Here is a 20,935-nt window from a genome sequence, read left to right as displayed (position 1 = left end):
CTTCCCAGGTAGTTTGTGTTTTCTAAAACTGAAAGAGCATTGTGGCCAAAAATTAAGCATCTTACTCTTCCAAGCAGCAAGGTGAGGAATATGACAACCAATGTGGTCAGACTGCACAGTACCCTTTGAAAAAAAGCAGAGAAATGGAGATTCCAGTATTCAAAGTCATTTTTGTGTGCTTACCGTACTGGGAACCATTTTCAAGATAAAAAAGGAAAAACAACAAGAAGCCTAACCAATTACTTTAGGTCAGTTTGTCAGTTTACTCAGTGAGTGGCTTCCTGACTGGTACAACGGCCATGTCACAGAATCCCAACTAAGACTTATTTGGGACCAGAAATTTAGCTGAGACTTTATCAAAAAATATCAAATACAATATCAAAATAATATATATGCCCCATCTCAAGTTCAGAGACCCTCTCTCATAAACCAGGATCCACAGAAAAATGCTGGAAGGAAAGAGGGTTTACAGAACTGGCCAAACATCCGCCCAAAGAAAATGTACGGTTCTAATAGAAAAAGCTGGAGTTTCAGAACTAAGAGCTGAAGATATTCCCTGATTGCTTTCCAAGAAATACGTCTACGCTCATGGCTGGAAGAGTTCTGTCCTAAATAAACGGATCACTAGTAAAGACCAGAGGCATCAAAACTACCTTCCTCCAGGATGCTTCTCTCTGGGAATTGTAGGGCTGTCCCATGATGAATATCACTGGGTCTTGAATGAAGGAGTAGTAAGCTGATCTAAGAGAGGACACACCAGTGAAGATGCCTGTGGGACTTTGATGTGGCATCATAAATGAATAGGCAAATAACATGGGTCAAGCAGTAACCCACAATGGGGCTCATCTGCAAGTATATGCCTAGATTGAACATCAGCAATAAGGATGCAATGCGGGGTAAGAGTGGGGCTTGATAGTGAAGTGGCTGACCCTTAGCCAGAGCTGCCATGGAAGGGAGGAGGAGTCCCTGAGTCCTTTCCACACAACAGCTGACATCTATGTCTGAGCTTCACTGAGGACTCTGACAGGTGTCAAACCAGCAAATAGGGTCCTACCATCACGTTGGCAGCCCCTGTCTCCTACTCTTCTATGTCATATCCTGAGCTGTACAACAGGACAAATATGAACCTGTCTGCAGTGTCTAGCGTTACAGGGACATAACTAGCAAGGGAAAAGGCAGGAAGAGAAGACAGAAGAGAATAAAATCAGAGAGATTCAGGATTTAAAATAAATAAAGTGGCTCTCCAATATGTTGATAAAATATAAATAAAAGTTTAAGTCAAGACATTATTGGATCTAAAGCTAATTGGCAGCTGAAGAGAAGAGCAACTTGGGGATTAGAGTAGAAAATTAAACCAACTTAGTCCTTGAACTTCAGCAAATAAATGGAACTCTTTAATAAACACTTGGTTGGTTATATTAATGGATTTGGGGTGTTATGAAGGATGTCTAAAAGGTATGATGAGAACATGTCCCTGGAGCCCTGTGTGTCTGAGGGGATGGATAGTGGTTGAATTGTGATTGTAAACCAGAGACAAGAACAAGCCATCACGGAGTAGCACCCAGATTCGGCAATGGCCCTGGTTGTGTTTCTTCCCTGGCTCTGAAGAACTTTCTGGGTACATTGCAAACTAAAGCACAGACTGTTCATGTCATCTGAGAACCCAACAACACTAGATTAGTAAGTCTGTGATGGATTCAGAGTAGAAGTAGAAAGCCAGAGGAAGATTGCATTGGCCCATGGAAGTCTTTCATCTTGCTACCCCCCCCCCCAGAAGCTCTTGGGAGAAATGAAAGAGAAGAACACCCCGGACTGCTCCCATCTCCTCTGCACTAGCAGGTGCCCTGAGAACTGGCGTTCTGCCCTCACTTTCACTTCGGTGTGAGCTTTTGAAATATTCCCTTGGTGTGTCGCCAAGTGGCTGCTTTCAATGAGAAAAAAAAATGAATAGCACATAGCCCTGTGCTCCTCACACTCAGAGGAAGAAGGCTGTCAGCTTCCTGAAATATTTCTGAATAGGTCTTCAGTTGCTTCAGCTAAGCTCATCTACTCCTCTCTGAGGGAAGAGGCCTCAGGGATTCGGCTTGCAGAGCTGTCTCTTTAAATTCTGCCATCTCCAACTCAGGCTTTGTCTAAGCAGACAACACTCTTGCTCTTTCAGCAGTGTCAGGCAAACCTCAGTGGGTGTTCAGCCCTACACCCCATAGCCTGCTTCCTACTCTGTGTCCTAGCATTTTCACAGCAGTAATCAAGAAGCAGCAGCCCCCTGCCCTGACTAGTTCTCTGCTCTTTCCTGTGATGCTGCAGCTCACATGTGTACTTTCCCTATCCTCCAGGAGTATCTACTTACAATTGCAATTCAACTGCCTGTGAGACAATGTCCCTAGTCATCTCTTTCCATCTAATGTAAATACAAAACTTCTTTGAGAATTATTATTACAGAAGACAAAAGATTTATTCTATTCAACTCGGCAACAAAAGACCAGAGAATTCTCAAATAGTCACACTTTTCTAACTTAATTTTTTTGTTGTTCTTGTTGTTCAGCTAACAGGCAGGCAGGAAGTCAGAGAAAATGCAAACTATTAACTTACAAATGACCTGTGTACCTTCGGAAATATAGGAAGCACCTACCGCAACTTCTGGCGGGGGATCCTTGTGTTCCGGAAGGACACTGGTTCGAATCTATGGAGAAAAACAAACATGCTTTATGTGACTTCCGGATAGAAACTTAGGGAGAAGTTTCACACAAGTTCTGGCCATCTGCTTTCTTCATCTGATATCAATTCAAACATTTGAGTTAATCATCAATGAAAAGGTCTACCTTCAGTATCCACTGCAGTGCAATAAAGCTGTCCTTCTACAATTCTAAAGCTACCTGACTCTCCCAGTGGCAGAGCTGCTTAATCCTCATCATCTCCTCCTTGTCAGAAGCAGACATCTGGGACTTAAGTGAGTCAGCTTTTATCTTCTCAAAACCCAAGTTTTATTCAGTATTCCGAGGGAATAACAGAATGGATGTTGGGAAAATGAGTTCATGCATGCTGGATAACTACTCTCTGGATGAGAGCTAATACCCAACCTCCTGATAGGAGATTCTGTTCCTGTGAAAACTCTGGGCAATGTGATAGGATAGTGATATTTGCATGAATTTGAAAAGTAAGTTTCACTTAATGGTAGAAGGGTCAAAAATGAGTCACTGGGAGCAGCTTGTCACATGAACGTTCTGCATGAACATGTCCCAGAAGACAGAGTAGTTACAATAGCAGCATCAAAGGGCTTGGTCCAGCTTCTATGGCCTGCTGGTCTTTCACCATTCCCAGCTCCAGATAAAGCCATGAGCTATGGCAGAGCATGCCTTTGATTCCCAGTCTGAGGCTCTTTATCTCTTATAGCAGATCCAGTTCTTTACTTTCACAATTTGTCAGTTACCATAGCAGCAAATTATGTACCAATGCAAACTATCCCAAAAGAGTGAGTAAAATTATGACTGGAACATACTCTGCTCAGAATACATGGTAGAGACTTTCTTGCTAAGAGTTTGTTTGGCTTTGTGGTTGCACAATTGTTACTATTCAGTTCACTATTTAGTGTGATTATCTGAGAGCCATTAGCTACCCTTAGAAGATGGAAAAACTGTATAAATATTGAGCTGTTAGGGACCATGACAAGCACACCCCCCACACACACAGGTAAACAAATTTCTTATATGAAATTATCAATAAGTTTACCTCTGTTTTTCTCTTCATAGCAGACTATATATATATATATGCATAAACATATACATATATACATACATGTATACACACATATAGCATACATAAACATATATGGTCTGCAATATGTCTGTAAAATATAATGTAGTATAATACACATAAAATGTCTAGAAGATAAATATCTTGTAAGGAAGTGTCTTAGAACACTTTTCACTCAAGTAAGGTCCCCTAATTCAACTCGACCAACACAGCCTATGTCAAAAATAGCTGTTGTGTCCACAGGGGCTTTCTCAAGAGGGTACAGTATTCCTTTTTCATTGTCTCTTTCTTCTAATGGTCATTAGTCAAGTCACCAAATTATTTTGTAGTAGACAAGCTGTCTACTTGGTCTGCAAGTGAAAAAAAAATATTGAATACTGATACTGAATATATATTGAATATTGAATATATATCAGTATTCACTAATATACAACCTATATACACATACATGCATGCTCTTTGCATTCTTTTTCAAAATACTAACTAGCAAAACCATTCTCAACAGAAATTTACTTGCATTGAAACATAAAATGTGACAAAAACTGGTGAGGCTCAACGTGAGTAAGATTGCATGAAATAGTTGATTTAGGTTATATGTACGTGCATATTAGAGAGAGACAAAGTTAGAATAATAGTAACAATTTCAGCATGGCCCATTAAACTCTTATATTCATTTGACTTTTATTATTCCTTATAAATATGAATAAGTGAGAGAAGAAAGAAAATTCTATATCCCATGTACATAAAAAAAATTAAAGTTATCCTGGGCTACTTTGTTAATATTCTGTGTATATGTATTTTTATGTGTGAAAAAGAAAGAGGAAGGGAAAAAGACAGAGAAAAAGAACACTATATTTATTTTAAATAATAAAAGGCTAAGTACAGGTTTGTATAATTTTAAAACATTTGAGCTAATACAGTTGATGTCATGGCACAGCTTTCCCTACATCAATACATCCTACTACTTATTAGCACTGCTGTGTGGAGAACAGTAGTTTGCCAGTAAATAGGGGCCAGGTTTTCTTTGGGAGGCTTCAGTGTCTATTGGCTGTGACAAATAAAAACCATCCAAGTACAATATGGTAAGTGCCACAATAGAAATGTGAGTATTTACTCTTGATGGTTAGAAAAGAGACTAACTATTCAGCCCTTGACTACCAGGGCAGGTTGCAGAGAAGAGGTGCTCAGGGTCTTGAAAGATAGTCGAAGTCTTCAGCAAGAAAGAGTACAAAGAAGCAGAAAGAGTGTGGGGGTAATAAATATGCATCATAGAGTGCTAAAGCCCAACTGCCTTTGCAAATGGTTTGCTTCTGAGACTGTTTCAGGGAACTTGCAAGGAAGTGACTTGAATTAAATAGGTTTGGGGAAGTAGGTTGGGCCAAAAAAATATATAAGGTTGTAATAATATATAATTAGCACTTTTTCTTTATATACTTTTTCTAGGCAACAGAACATCAGGATGGCTACTGGGGACAGCACTTGAGTTATCTCAAGGCCTTCGGAGAGCTCTGTTTTACTGTCTCCATGGTGGCTTTTTTAATGAGATAGTGTAAGTTATTGCATTATATTCTTTTCAGCTTTCAGAGCAGCTTGGGGCTAAAAAGGGGAGGTAAGAAGTGAGAGCAGTGTTAATGGAGTGAAATAAATGAACAGAAAGGATTACAGCACAGGTAGTTTACTTTCATATGATAACCATATGCTAGCAGGTAGTGAGTAACCCTGACTCATAAGCTCATAAGCAGACGACTCTGCTAAACAGTCAAAGCTTCCAGGAGCTTCAGTATATGACTGCAGTAGGGGAATATAGCACATTCAAGCTCATATCCACAGAGGAAATCTGAAGCTAGTGAATCTTATTATACAGAACATGGATTCCTCTATCCCATGGGGGAAGACTGCTACAGTTTCACTGGTCTGCTGGAGATCCAGAACCAGCCACGGAGAATGTCATGATATCCAGAATCTATGTCTCTGGCTGCATTTTGCAGAGCTCACAAAGGTCCATTTCTGTATTGGTAGGTAAGAATGGAGCAAGCTCCTCTAGATAGATATGGATGGGATTGAGAGAAAAGTTGGGGATCATCGGGAAGAAATTCACCTGAAAAAGCATATATCCTCCAAAAAGAATATGGTTCAACCTGGCAATGTATTTAAAAGTGAATTTGGTATAGAATCAAAGTCAGTTTCCTAATAGAAATATTACTATAGAATAGACCCTTGTTGATATTGATAGTGAATCCTTGATATTGAAACATGGAATCATGATAGAGAAAAATGTCTACCTCCTCCTGTAGTATGATTATTCCATTAGGCAATGTCTCAGGACTCAGGTGTGACGCCCTAACTCATCTCCACCAAAAGCAGAATATATCAGGAATATCTGTTGCATCTACTGGGGGAAAGGGGTTTTCTCAAGAGTGTATGGTATGCCTGAAGACTTAGACTCATGAGAGAAAGTTATCAGTTAATGGCCAGTAACCAGTGTGTCCCTATGTTAACTCACATAGAACTTTGTACAGGTGTGTAACAAGCATAACTCCCCCAAACAGTGGGCAGTGAATTGTTTGCAGTTCTAGCAGAACTCCAGGTGTGGGATGACTGGCTCTCCAGGCAGATCTCACAGGGATGTGTTCCAAGGGCAAGCTGCCTATGTCCCCTAGTCATCCCCAGGCTATAAATTGAACTGAATATCCTACACAGCTGTAGGACAGGTCTTCATTTTCTGAATGACTCTCAGCTGAGACGAATGCAAACACCTCAGGCTTCATGTTTGTGCTCCTTGCTTTGTGGCCTCTTCCAAGGTCAAACTGAGCACTAGAAAATTCTTTGTATATATTATTTATCATGAAAAATGTTCTCTTTTTATACATATATGATATCTAAGTGCTCCATATGGCCACTCTACTGTGCAGTAGCTCACTAGCATACCCTACCTCTATACCTCTCTAACTTATTTCCAGTTGGTCCATCTTCTCTACATGTGGCTCTCCAAATTCTTTCCAATTAATTTTTTCACAGCACATCTTTGTTTTCTGAAGAAATCCTGTTAGCATTCTGTCTAAACACAGTTACCTGGCAACAGCCAGGTATGCTTTGCCCCACAATTACCTGACACAATAAAAGGGGCTGCTTGCCCTCTTCTTGCTCTCTTGCTCTTGGCTCTTGCTTCTCTTGTTCTTACCCATTTGTCCCTCCTCTTCCCTTTCCCTTTCCCCTCTCTCTTCACAAGCTCATGGCCAGGCTCCTCTCCTCTTCTCCTGTACTCCTTCTCTCTATCTCTGTCTGTCTCTCTGTCTCTCTGTCTGTCTCTGTCTGTTTGTCTCTCTGTCTCTCTGTCTGTCTCTGTCTGTCTCTCTCTCTCTCTCTCTCTCTCTCTCTCTCTCTCTCTCTCTCTCTCTCTCTCTCTTTCTACTACCCTCTTAACTTCCCTCCCCATGCCCTGAATAAACTCTATTCTATACTATGCTGTCATGTGGCTTGTCCCTCATGGGAACGATTGCCGAACACAGTCCCACCAGAGGCATCCCTTCCCCCACACCTCACCCCAACTCCATAGAACATGACCCCTCTACGCTCTTTATCTTTTTCATAACATTAGTGCTAAAACCCAGCACATTTCTTTATCTTTTTATAAACACATCAAATCCATTCCCTCTTACAAGCTGATTTAAGCAGGCCAGAGGAGCTTCAAAATAACTCTCTTTACAACACTTACTAAAACTGATTTAAAAGGTCACATATATTTGCATATTAATTTAAATCACATGATATGTGACATATGCATGCATTAATATATTGCATACTGTTTGTGGTGCTGAGGCAGTACCAAGCTCATACCGTGTAAAAACTGTGACATAGAACTAGCACCCAGCCCTACATGGTGCTTAAAATCAAGACTAAAAAGTCCCATCATCAAAGATCTATCATTTCTTTATCATGAAAACACAGAAAATTTTTCTCTTTTTAAATACATAATATTTAAACACTATATGTAGACTCTCTACCATTCAGTAGCTCACTACGATGTCCTAGCTCTCTATATCTCCAACTTATTTACAATTGGCCAACCTTTCCTACCTGTGGGTGCCTGAATTCTCCCCAGTGTATTGTGACCACCATTTTACTCTCAGCCTCTTTGATGTGATCATTGTCTCAAAGGGAGCCACAGAGACTGACAGAAGGATGGGAAGAATGCTACCATTCTGAGGACGGCACGGAAATGTATGGCACGGAAGAAAAATCTCACAGCCCACTGCGAATCTACCTTACATGATGACCATACAATGAGCTTTCAGCACAAGGCACACGTTTAATGTTTACTCAGAAGCCAGTATAATCTAGAGTTTTCATTTGTTTTAAATCGAAGTTTGCAGTTTGGTGATGATAAAACACAGCAAAACAGCTCATGCTAAATCTTTGTTTCTTACTTTAGTCTCAGCAAACATATATCAAGCATTTACTATAGTCCAATCAGCATTATTGAAACTGTAGATCTTAGAAAGCTTAATAAGACAAAGGAGTTTTTGGTTTGGTTTGTTTTTGTTTTGTATTTTTATTGTTTTCTTTTGCAGGGAGTGCTGTCATTTGTTTTTGTTTTTTCTTTGTTTGTTTATCCATGGACAATAAAGAATGACCTGGTTATTTAAGAGTTGAACATTCAAAAGTAATTGATAATAATTTTGAGTTTAATAAAACACATTAGTGAATCTGGGATAGCAAATGATTCCACTATTACTAAATTTTTCTTTTGAGCAAAGAACATGTAACATTTGAAATCTTAAATGATTTTGACAACAGAATAAATCTATTAATGTAGAAATATGGTCCTCAGTATCTTGGAGACCCATTTAGAAGTTCATCCTGAACACTTCCAGCTCATTAGCTCATTGTTAAGGATTGTAAAGACATTGTTATAGACCCAGTGGTAAAAGACTGATTCACTTAATATGGTGGTTTGAGTAAGCATGGCCTCAATAGGCTCATATATTTAAATGCTTGTTCTATTAGGGAGTGACACTACTTTACAAGGATTAAGAGGTGTGGCCTTGTTGGAGGAAATGTGTCACTGGGGGTGGGTTTCAGGGTTTCAAATGCTCAAGCCAGACAGGTTCACTTGCACTCTCTCTCCCTTTCCTCTCCCTCTCCCTCTCCATCTGTGTCCCCCCCATCTCTCTCTCTGTCCCCTTACCCCACTGCCTGCCAATCTGAATGTAGAACTCTCAGCTACTTCTTCAGCAACATGTCTGCCTGAGTACTGCTATGCTTTCCACAACACTGATAATCGACTAAACCACAGAAACTATAAGCTATTCCCAATTAAATGTCTATCTTTATAAGGAGTTTTAAGGTGTCTCATCTCAATAATAGAATATTGACTAAGAAACTCAAAGAAAGGTGGCTTTTAGATATAAGAGACAACAGGGATTAGAAAACGTCCTATAAAATGGAATTATCTCTTCAGCCATCTGTAAAGAAGGTATTCTTAACATACAAGTCTTGGAGAATACTTAATATATAAGTAATAACAACTTGACTTTAAATAATTCTGAAATTCTTAAGGTCCTTTCCAATATGAAGAATCAAAAATCATAATTCTTTTGACAAATGGATATTATTAATATTTATTTAACTATCTTAGGGGCCTTCTAGGTTTTTAGACTTTCAGTTCCAGCAAGTGCCATAAATGCCTCTTGGTGAGAAATGGCTCCTTTGTCTTCCTAGATCAGCTCATATTCCCTCTGTGCTTCTGAACTGTCCTGTCTTTGGTCCTCCTTAGTTTCAAAGGCACTGTGGAACAATGGGAGAATCTGTTCTGCCTCCCATCTTTCATCCATTGCCTGTTCATTAGCCTTCAACTTTATAGGAATTCAGTATGGCGGTTATAAATTAATGAAAAGAAAAGCTACTCAGAAAGCCGTAATGTCTCTATTTCTCCCTTAGCTCACTATGGAGACTGAACGCTTTGCTGATTATTCTTTCTCTATACAAGAAGAGACCCATCGCTAAGCTGATCCTTAATATTCAAAACATGTCCACAGATGAAGTTTAGAGTCTATCTGGTCATTTCTGTTCACACAGCTTGAAGATGTGCTCAGACATATGGAAACATATAGATTGTGTCACCTGTTCGGCTATTATTCTATGTGTAGTAAGGGTATTGCTTTCCTCATGCCCCACATAATATTTAAAGAGAATTTGTATACCATGTGTGTCTGCATGCCTGTGTTGAACCTAGAATCTCATGTGTGTCATGGATACACTAATACCTCTATCCTCTGAACTTCTTAATATGCAGAAGTTGTTGAAAAAATAATTAATCTTTCCAATATATAACTAAGTAATGAAAAACTAATATTTCATAGAGGTCCTTAAGTATGATTGTAAAGGTAAATAAAACGGTGCCTGAATATGTTAGTTGGTTTATTGAGATGGCTTAAAAGGCATTTACAAATACGTGTGTGTGTGTGTGTGTGTGTGTGTGTGTGTGTCTTCTGGTAAACAGCATTTTTCCCAAAGGGTGACTGTCATCCAAATTTCATGTCTCTAAGGCAGTGATTTCTATACTCCAGCTCTCTGGCCACATGAGTCCCTTTACAATGAACAGCTGGCACTTTAAGCCTTCAAATTTCTCTCTATGAACACACTATGATTACTGAAGTCTAGCAATCACACAGGAGGCATGTGGTTCTTCAGGTTAATGTTGACTGGGATTGGGCTCCAGACTCCTATAACTCTGAGTATCCCTGCTGTTACCACCACCTTATTCCATTCCCCTTTCCAATGATAAAAAGATCTATTGCACACAAGTGAGAGACTATGAAAAAGAAAAAAAAAAAAGTTGCAGATATTCCCTTTCTTTTGCAGGTTGTATCTGGAAGATCCATACATTTTGCCGAAAATCCAAAAGTCAAAAGAAAGGATTCAGTCCTTTAGGTAACAGATGCCTCTGTACAGTTTTTCTACTCCTGCTATCAAGATGGTTTATTTTTGGATCTTCCTGAAGCCAACACAAGATTAGAAATATGGAAATCCTCTAGACATTGTCTTTCTTGACCATGTGTATGAGCCAAGTCCTACCCTGTGTATTGACCTAAAGGAAAAAAAAAAAAAAAAAAAAAAAAACAATTTCCCAGGAGCTGTGCAGGTTACAACAGCAGATTTTATTAAAATATCCAAAAATATTTAACCCATTAAAACTAAAGTATAATACCTTTTCACAACTCAAAAGCATATTCAAAAGTTGGGACCCGCAAGGGCTGAAGATAACACCTGGGTCCTAACTAAGTCGCTGTTCTCTGGTGTTAGAACTTCATTTGTGATCTTCACTGCTGAAGTCTGACTGGAATATCCACTTGTCTTTCAAGGGCCTAGCTTGACTATGAGGATACAGTTGAAACTCAGGAGCTGAGCTGTAATGGATGGCTTTAGAGGGTCAGGGCTGTGCCTTAGAAGGGGAAAGTGAGAGCCAGACCCTTCTTCTTCCTCCTATTTGCTATCAGCCAGCTCCATGAATTGGGAAGTTTTGTTTCTCCATAGACTCATGTCAAGACCCACTGCCTCACCAAAGGTCAAAGCCAAAAGTGCTCCTGAATCACTGATGAAAACATAGAAACTGGAAATCAAAATAAAATCTTTCCTCTTTATAAGCTGATTTTCTATATTAGTAGTGATGGAAAACGAGCACATTCTCCCAAACACATGGCTAATTAATATGTAAAATATGTATAAAGCCTAGTTCAAGTTCACACCTTCGACATCAACAGTTGTCAGGCAGACCTTCCCAGGTAATTCCATCTGCAGTCTACCCCTCATCCTTAACCAGCATCTTAACATACAACATAGTTCTGTCACCCTTCTGAAAAGTGGAAAGAGAGTCATTATAGTTGATTCATTGATCTCACAATAGATCTAAGTAGATCTATGTGCCCCTAAAAACTTTTTGCCATCAAAAAGGAACATTGAAAACTTACAGTTGGTGAGTCGATATAATGAAAGCAAGGAGCAGACAGAGACATCTAGGCTCAGGTTCTGTCATTTCAGGCATGCATGTGTTATATTTAACACATGGCTGTTTCAGATCTGTGTTGCCTTGTTATTGCCCATTTTGCAGGAGAGAAAACTGAACTTCAGAAGTCATTTGTCAATGCCTGTTCATTTGCAAAAAGCCAGTTTGGCATTAGATGGTCTGCTTTTGAAGGCTGTGCCTCATGGCACTGTGTCTTTTCAGAGGCAGGACAAATGGTGAGTTTAATGTGTTTCCCTCCAGTTGTTTAACAAAAGTGTTTTAAACTAAAACTCTTTTAGCCTTAGGTGAATAGAAACAGAAACAATTGATCACACTACTAGATCTGAAAACACCGCCGTTACATATTAGCAGAGGTCAATTAAGACTACAGTCATGGGTTAGTGAACAAGCCATTAGACGAAAAACAGTTATATAAATGCAAGCATGTGTCTATTAATCTGTTGTTTCCTAGAAATCATTAGCCTCAACACATGTAAGGCTAAATAATTTCAAGGTCACATCAAAATATTTGTGGCATTCCTCACGTACTCCATATGGTCATTTACAACCTAGATTCTGTTTATTCTTGTCAAGTGATTATAAAGCACTATTGAAAAATGAGTATATATATATATATATATATATATATATATGTGTGTGTGTGTGTGTGTGTGTGTGTGTGTGTGTGTGTGTATATATAAAGGGTATTTTTTCCATGAACTAGAAAAGAGAAAGTTTGAATCATGGAATAAAAGGAATACCAGTGCACCTATTTAACAAGTATTGCCTTCCTTTCCAGGCAGAAGGGATATGGCCATTCTATTATGAAGTAGCTGGACTGCATTATCGTAATGAATTCCTTCTCTGTGGGAATTTTACCATCGCCTCTAATACTTTGGTTCACAAGTCTCAACAAAGCTGCTTAAAATCACCTGTAGGAGTTTTAAAATATGTGTGCTTATGCCAGGTTCCCTGACCCCATTTTTTTTGCTAGATCACTCTAAGCACAGACTTTCCTAATGTAGTTCTTTGTTTCTAATGTATGTTGGGAGAAAAGTGAGGTTCCAACTCTTAATTTCAACTTATAAGAAAACAGAACTCAAAGATAAGCAACTTTTCTACCAGGACACATGACTAAGAAGGCAGTGGAGACATTACTGTGTCAACATAAATCTGCTGGATTTTTGTTAAGCCAGTGCTTTAGCCCCTGCTACCACGTAGGTAGTGGCAGCATATCAACTCCCTGCCATTCCTGACATTTTGGTTGTGAGCCTAGCCTTTAAGGATGAACCTCTCATTATCCACAGGTCTGTGGTCCTCAAGTGTGACCTATTCAGGAAATGTGTAAGATCAAACCCATGTTTATAATGATACTCAGGTAATAATCTCCTTTTGAATCCTCATTCTTTGCCCAGGACACAGTAGAGTATTCTGAGGTTCATATGCCTATTATATCCCCAAACTTTACACACAGAGCACACATGGTCCTTCCTCACTGATCAAAATTTAAAGAAATTTACAAACATAAAACTGCTACCTTCTTAGTACAGGTTTTATTTTCCCATAAAGGTTTTCAAAAGTGTGTATAACTTAACTTACACTCAATTATGTGTGACTTTAGATAAATTGTGACTTTGAAAATTTCTGGCTTTGATTCTAATGTGGGAAGTATCCATAGGTAGCACAATGTATGCACACAAAAGTCCCAAAGACGCTCAAGGATTCATGAAATCCTGACACCCAGTGTTTGAGAAATATTGCAAGTGGGTTTCAGCATTGGCCATTCTCTCCCTTTGACAGGTTTCTATGTCAAAGCCACAGTCAGAGATCAATGGATGGACATATGTCACAGGCACTGAAAACAAGGCTCCAAAGTACTGCAGGCCCCAAATACCCACAGCCACCTTGCACCACAGTGTTTCCTGCCCTCGGTTGCTCTCTACTCTTAGTGTATTTTTTTCATGGTGAGGAAAGGCAACATAGTCATAAACACGGAACGAGTTCTTTATGGATCATATTTGAACCTCAGGAAGAAATGGAAAATATCAAAATAGTGAAAGTATGTACAGTATTAAAATAGATAAGTGTAACTAATTGTGACACAACCACTAGTGAAGCTGGCTCACTGATGCTGTGACTTTAGGTCATTTCTGATGAGAAAGTTTAAGGGAAAATAATGTCTCTGCAGGCCAAGGAAACACTAAGTGCACAGGATCTGAAACCAAAGTGACAGTTCAAAGAGAAGAAGAGAGAAGGAGTGAGAAATAGGGTCAAAGAAAAGGCAGGGCTAAGGTAACACTGGGTTCATATTGCAGTTCTGAGAGGAAACTCTGTTAGGGCCCTAAGCCAACAACTGAGGTGAAGTGATCTTTTTCCTGCTTCAGAAACAGCATCCAGTATGTGGAGGACAGAAGGCAAGAATGCAATAATGGAAGGAGGTGAGGGGAAAAAAGCCATTTACAAGAGTCGTGGGACACGATTTTCCTTTTGCTAGTCAGGAACAAGCTGGGATGGCAAATTTTATGAAACCCACAGCTGGGTTCTCCTAAGTCACTCGTTTCCAGATATTTATACATACGATGCACATTAAATCTGACAGAAAACAACATGCGTAAGAAAAGTTCTCTGAGTGTGATCACATTCACCACTGAGGAAAATAATGACCATGTGCCTCATTCTTTAAATAACTGTAGCACTAAATGATAAATGATACACTCTTCCTATATTTATATTGTAGCTATTAAATAGGAGCACAGCTCTTAAATATGGGGATATTTAGACTCATGTAACCTAGAGAAGGAAGGAATTCAGTTCTATAGAAAAGCATACAAACTAGATAAGCAAACATTCATACTCACCTGTGAAGGACTAGCATGTGTGCGTCAGTGGAAAGACTTGCATATTCTGCCCAGAACCTACAACAGTGTTGAACAGCAAATATCTGTTGCTTCTCTCTACCTTGGGACCATATCAAGGAGCAATGGCTCAATGACATGTAACTGCCAAATGGTATCACAGGAGAAAAGGCAACAAAATGTAAAAAACAGAGCTCACAAAGTTTAAAAGCCAACTACACTTTCTAGTACCAAAAGTCTTATTTATCAACAGGGTTTTGGAGAAAATGAGTGACTACAGTTGTACCTGTTTTTTTAAATAGAGTGAGGAGATGTGAGACATGCTTTATCTGTGCAACGATCTTAAAGCACAGACCCTGTGGGATGCAGCCTTCATTGTCTACTGAGCAGGCGCCTTCATGTTTTGCCAAACAACAGGGAGTCTGCCACAGATGCATGCGGGCATGCGCACACACGCACACCACACACACACACACACACATACACACAGGTGGATGTAGACACATGCACACACAGACAAATACATACATACCCGAGATTCATGTACATATGCATACATACATACACAGGTGCATTTAAACACATAGAGAAACACATACACACAGGTGCATGTATATGTATGTACACATATACATATGTAGATATATTATACAATGCAGGTCAACTTCAGTAGACTGTATTGAACAAATGCCAAAATAGACCTTAAAGTTTTATAAAAATGTATCTTCTCAGATGTTTAATGATTTTAGTATTTCAAAGAAACCACATTTCGAATTAAAAGCTTAACCTTCAAATTTGTAACTGTTGGAGAATCTCTGTAATGTCTTGTGTGTGTGTGTGTGTGTGTGTGTGTGTGTGTGTGTGTGTGTGTGTGTGTGTGTGCTTAAGTTTGTACCATGTTCTTGTCTCAGATCTGACAAATCACAAGGAATGGGTTTAGGCATCTTAAAAAATTCTAAAATCCAATGCACTGAGCAATAATGACTTGTAAGAGAAATACGGAGTGTTATTACAAACTCATTTTGACACAAGAAATGCTTTTTGTGCTTTCATTTCTTAAGGTGAATTTTCCTATGTGACTGTCAAAAAAAAAGTAAAACACATCAGCTAATGGTTTTCCCTATTCTCATAGATCAAATGAAGCTGCCGAGGTCAATAGATTTCACCGACCTGTGTTCCCCTTCCCCTTTCCTCTTTATATGTTTTACTTCGTGTTTGAAAGTTCTTTTTGAAGTTTCAATATTTTATCCAAATTTACAGCATTTGAGGAGAAAGAGATGATTCCATACTAAATGGGAGACTCAAAAATGTATCCATTAAACTCAGAGAGAGAGAGAGTAACATAACAGAAGTCAGTTTAGATAGTGTTGTCATGTTATAACCACAATCATCTGCCCAGCTCAGAGCTGGAAATCACAGAAGCTATATCATATTCTGATGCAATGTCAACAAATATTAAAAAGGAAGAAGAAAATGAGAAGAGAAAAGGAGGAGGAGGAGAATGAGAGAAAGAGGAAGAGGGGGAGAAGAGAAAAAAGATGAAGAAAAAGAAGCAACAACAACATTACACACAAGGAAATATTAATTCCTAAATGACTGGCTCTACCTTGTTCACTGTCTCTAAAACAGCACAAAAGAAATATCTGACCACACGCTGAATACTACATTTACTGTAAACAGGTACCTGTTGGGCCAAGAAGAGAGCAGGATATGACTATTGGTCTAAAAAGTCCCTGTCTCATAGGTGCCCACATGCTTTCCAGCAGATAGGATTGGGAAACTCAGGGTTAGATACTCAGAGAGTCACAATTTCATCTGTGGACTCATTACAGATTTACCAAGGTCTGGGCATTCCCAGTCTCCATGTCAGCCATGGGATCTCTTCCCCAGACAGTTCTATGGCTAAAAGAACCTTCTGCAATGGGTTTTCTGCTGTACCTCAAAGTGAATCAACCTTAGGCAGGGAACTAATGTGGTATTTCTCAATTCTCAACTTTCTGACTCACAGGGTTCAAAAGTACACCAAATTCTGAAGGTGTCAATGCTATAAAATATTTTTAAATTGATGATTGTTCAATATTCATTAATCTTGAAATTCCAATCCTAGGTCAAGCAAGTGGATGGCGGCTCTGGTGTCTTTGCCATGAGCTAAGCCAACAGTCGAGGTTTGATAGCTGGCTGCAGGAGTAGGTCACAAACTGTGGGCTGTGACCATTTAGCAGGAGTGATGGTGAGTTGGGGGTGGGTGGGTCCAATGACCCTTTCACAGAGGTCACCTGAGACTCTCAGAACTATCAGACATTTATATTGCAATCCATATCAATTATGAAGTAGCAATTAAATAATTTCATGGTTGGGACTCACCATGATATAAGGAACTGTATTAATTGTCATAACATTAGGAAGGTTGATGACCGCGGGTCTGAGTGTACCCTAAGCCAATAAGGCTACAGTTGTTCACTTTGGCTAAAAAGCAGGTATTGGAATTCACCTGACACTTATGTCCAAAACATGCTATTTTTTTCTGCTGTCTAGGTGAGACTGGATTCAGTTTCCACCTTCTTGTCCATCTGGTAAAAGGAGCCACCAAACTGTCCCATCGCTCCCATTGATATGAAGCTGAAATTCATCCATCATTTTGTAGATAACTGAAAAGTTGCCCTGGTTCACTCAGAACTTCAAGGTGTTAAAATCCTTCTGGTAGCTAGCCAGCCAGTCAGCCTTCACAACCAAATGTTGGGAGTGTCCCAGATGGAAAGCCCAATGATGTCAAAGTTCTTATCACATGCCCAAGTAGATATGCTCCTCCTACTTGTTTTGATTTTAGCATTTTTTCCCAGTGTTAGGCCAAAAGGATAAACTGAAGGTCAGCTTCTGTGCATGGGTGAGCTGACCTTCCACAGTGATCTTGGTGCCCAAAATGATGCATGTGTTCCACTTCTCAGTGTCAACCAGCATGCAGTCCACCTGGACTTGATTTCCAGAGTGCCATTTGGTTTGGTGGTCTCAGTATTGGCAGAGCTTGAGCTGATAAATTCTAACCCATTCCTGGCCTTTGGTTACAAATCAAGACTTATTAAGCCAAAGCTGCAGCCTGTGGTGAAGATGTTCCTGGCAGACTTGCCAAGATCAGCCTATGTGACAGGCACAGCCACATTCTCAGGCAGTGGTGAAGGGAGCCATTACACTGCCTGTGAGTATGAGGACTCCATTCTTTGAAGGTTTGGAATACAGCACTCAAAGTAATACTTTAAGTCCCCTCTCACCAATTTCTAAAGAGTCTAAACTTCCAAGGCAGCTGATAACTCCAGAGAAACAGTGTCCTCTCCACATACAGGACAGCTGCAGAGGCAAGCATAAGCCACACCAAATCCCAGTGAGAAGAGAGGACCAGATACTCAATCTCACCCACAAGGCATCGAGTTCCTGGAAATTGGCAGCTGCTGGAAAGGGAGAGACAGTTTCCCTGAGGGTGAAGATCCTAAGCCATCTTGTTTTATTGTTTTTAAGAACGATGGTATATAGTAAGTGTCTCACTGTTGATTCTCCGAAGCTAGGATGGAATGTTAAGAGCTGTTATTTATCTGTAGTCTAAACACCTCAAGTAGAGATTATTGGGATTCTGTAAACCCCACCCCACAGTTGCCGGGCAACACAAGGTATGCTCTATTGCACAGTTACCTGACACTATAAAAGGGGTTGCTTTTCCTCTTCTCTCTCTCTCCTCTCTCCTCTCTCTCTCTCTCTCTCTCTCTCTCTCTCTCTCTCTCTCTCTCTCTCTCTCTCTCTCTCCTCTCTCCTCTCTCTCTCTTGCTCCTCTCTTGCCCCTTTGTCTCTCCTCTCCCCATTCCTTTCACTCCTCTCTTTCCATGTGCTCATGGCCAGCCTCTACTTCTCTACTCCTCTTCTTCTCTTCTCTTCTCTTCTCTTCTCTTCTCTTCTCTTCTCTTGTCTTCTCTCCTCTCCTCTCCTCTCCCCTCCCCTCCCCTTCCCTTCCCTGCCCTCCCCTCCTTTCCCCTCTCCTCCCCTCCTCCCCCCTCTTGCTCTGCCCCCACTACCTTCTTAACTCCCCTCTCCATGCCCTGAATAAACTCTATTCTATACTGTACCGTCATGTGGCTGGTCCCTCAGGGTTAAAAAGATACCCCATCATGGGTCCACCAGAGGCATCCTCTTGTCCTCAAGCCTCTCCACTCCTCCAGAGAGGATATTCCCCCACTCTCTTTATCTTTTTCCTAACATTAGTGCTGAAACTTGGGACATATCTTTTCATTTTTTATAAACATATCAGAGATACCATACTCTTGACAGGAGATTACCAACTATCAGGTTGGTAGATATGTATGTGGTCAGCTCTCCAGAGCTCTTACAATACCCTAATATATGATCACATGGTTCAGTGATAGGGATGTCTGTGAGGCCTAGCCATTGAGATTCTGGTGTTTTACATTGAAAAATAACATGCAACTACATTTTAAGGTATAATCTTTTCATCTTATGTGTCATAAGATCATGTCTTAGAGGTAAAGAGGGGAGGGGCTATGTGGAGTGGACTGGGAGCAGAGGGGAGACTTTGTTTCGATGTAAAGTGAATAAATAAATACATTAATTGAAAAAATAATTATGTCCCTAAAACCAATAATTTTAATTAAATTAAGTTTCAGTAGAGTGTAAATGCCTAGCTAAAATGTACCCAGCACTATTTGCTCAATCAGATTCCTAATTGAAGAATTCTTTTAAAACCAATGGAAACTTTGGTCATGGGAAAGAGACACTCACACTACAAGAATCTGGCTTACTAGAACTGGTCTCATGACATATCTGGGCCCAGGGTCAGTGTTAAGTGTCTTGGCAGTGAGTACTGCATGCTTCAAAATTTTCTCTATCTTTGGAGTATCTCACTAAGAGCTTTGAAAACCACAGTTCATGTTCTATACCCGTGTTTAGAAAAGTAATCTCACATGAGGTCTCAGAAAACAAGAAAAACAATTACCCAGACATTGTCAGTCCATAAATGGTCCATAATTTGTAGGTGAGTGTCAAAATAAATGGAAAACTCTCCTATTGAGGATTTATAAAATGTTTAGCAATTAAAGAAAGAGGTTAGTTTTTGTGCTTGCTTTTTAGATATATTGACTATACTGATAATATCTCTAGGAGAAAAGGTCAATTCTAGTGTATCTGATTTATGTCAGTATAATTAGACCTATTCAAGGTTTGATTTTTATTTCTGTCTGTGTGTGTGTGTGTTGTTGTTGTTGTTTTGATGTTGTTTGTTTGCTTAACAAAGCAAAAATATAGCTTTTGCCCTGTTACCATGTTTGAAAATCATCAGATGATTTTATTGACAATAGAGAAAGAAAATGTTTAACCTGTAAGGAGATTATGTATGTGTGTATGTATGTATGTATGTATGCATTTCTAAGACAAAGCAGAGGGGTAACTATCAGTAAACATTTAAACAGGTTTTATACAGAGTTATAATTAAATAAGTAGCCTTCAAGGAACACATCAATATTTATGAAAGGAACAACGTGACAGAAAAGGTGCTAAATGCTAATTTTGCTATTCATTATCTTTCTGATAATAAACATTCTTACAGGAGTGAACTTACTTTCATATACATTCTCTCCTAATTGGTGAACCTGAGTGCCTGTTCCTGTATTTGTTGACCTTCTATATTCATCCTTGCAAAGTTATCTGAGTCTTTTATCCTTAAAAAATACCTTTATCCATGTGCATGTCTGTGTGTGTGTGTGTGTGTGTGTGTGTGTGTGTGTGTACATGTGCAAGTAAATGTTGTGTGTGTATGTACACATGTATGACCATTTTGATAGAAGTCAGAGAACAGTTTGTGGGAGCCAGTTGTCTCCACCATATGAGGCCTGGATACTGAACCCAGACAGTCAGCTCCATCATCCTCTGAGCTGTCTCACCAGGACTTTTTGTTCATTTCTAGATTAGATAACTGTGTTGTTTGGATTGTGCTATTAAGTTATGAGTTCTCTTTTATATATTTTGCCTATTAACCCCTGTTAAACACACACACACACACACACACACACATACAACAATAACAACAAGACGTTTTCTACTGTATAGACTGCCTTTTTATTTTCTTAGTGACATGCCTTTAAATAAACATGCCTTCTTAAATAACTAGAATAATTTAAGAAGTCACTACAAATTTAGCAAACACAGGCTGATGCCCAGTTAGAATTTTTCCTTGTCATACCTCCCAGGAATAGTACTTACAAGTCAAGCAGTTAGTGTTCTGCCTGCTGCTTCCTGGGAAAGAATGCAGGAAAAAGAATGTCTTTCA

General features: G+C 39.5%; 1 protein-coding gene across 2 annotated transcripts in view; it reads right to left on the bottom strand.

Moving 5' to 3' along the window:
• INPP4B (inositol polyphosphate-4-phosphatase type II B) overlaps nucleotides 1-20,935 on the bottom strand; it is a 297,538-nt gene that overhangs the window by 225,721 nt on the left and 50,882 nt on the right. For both annotated transcript variants that reach the window (XM_080937277.1, XM_080937279.1), the window contains exon 3: nucleotides 2,633-2,683. The gene's annotated coding sequence lies outside the window, so the exon portion shown is untranslated. The remainder of the gene's footprint in view (nucleotides 1-2,632; nucleotides 2,684-20,935) is intronic.

This window comes from Micromys minutus, assembly GCF_963924665.1.
Source record: "Micromys minutus genome assembly, chromosome: 24".
Lineage (NCBI taxonomy): Eukaryota > Metazoa > Chordata > Mammalia > Rodentia > Muridae > Micromys > Micromys minutus.
This window is presented reverse-complemented; position numbering and strand designations above follow the sequence as displayed.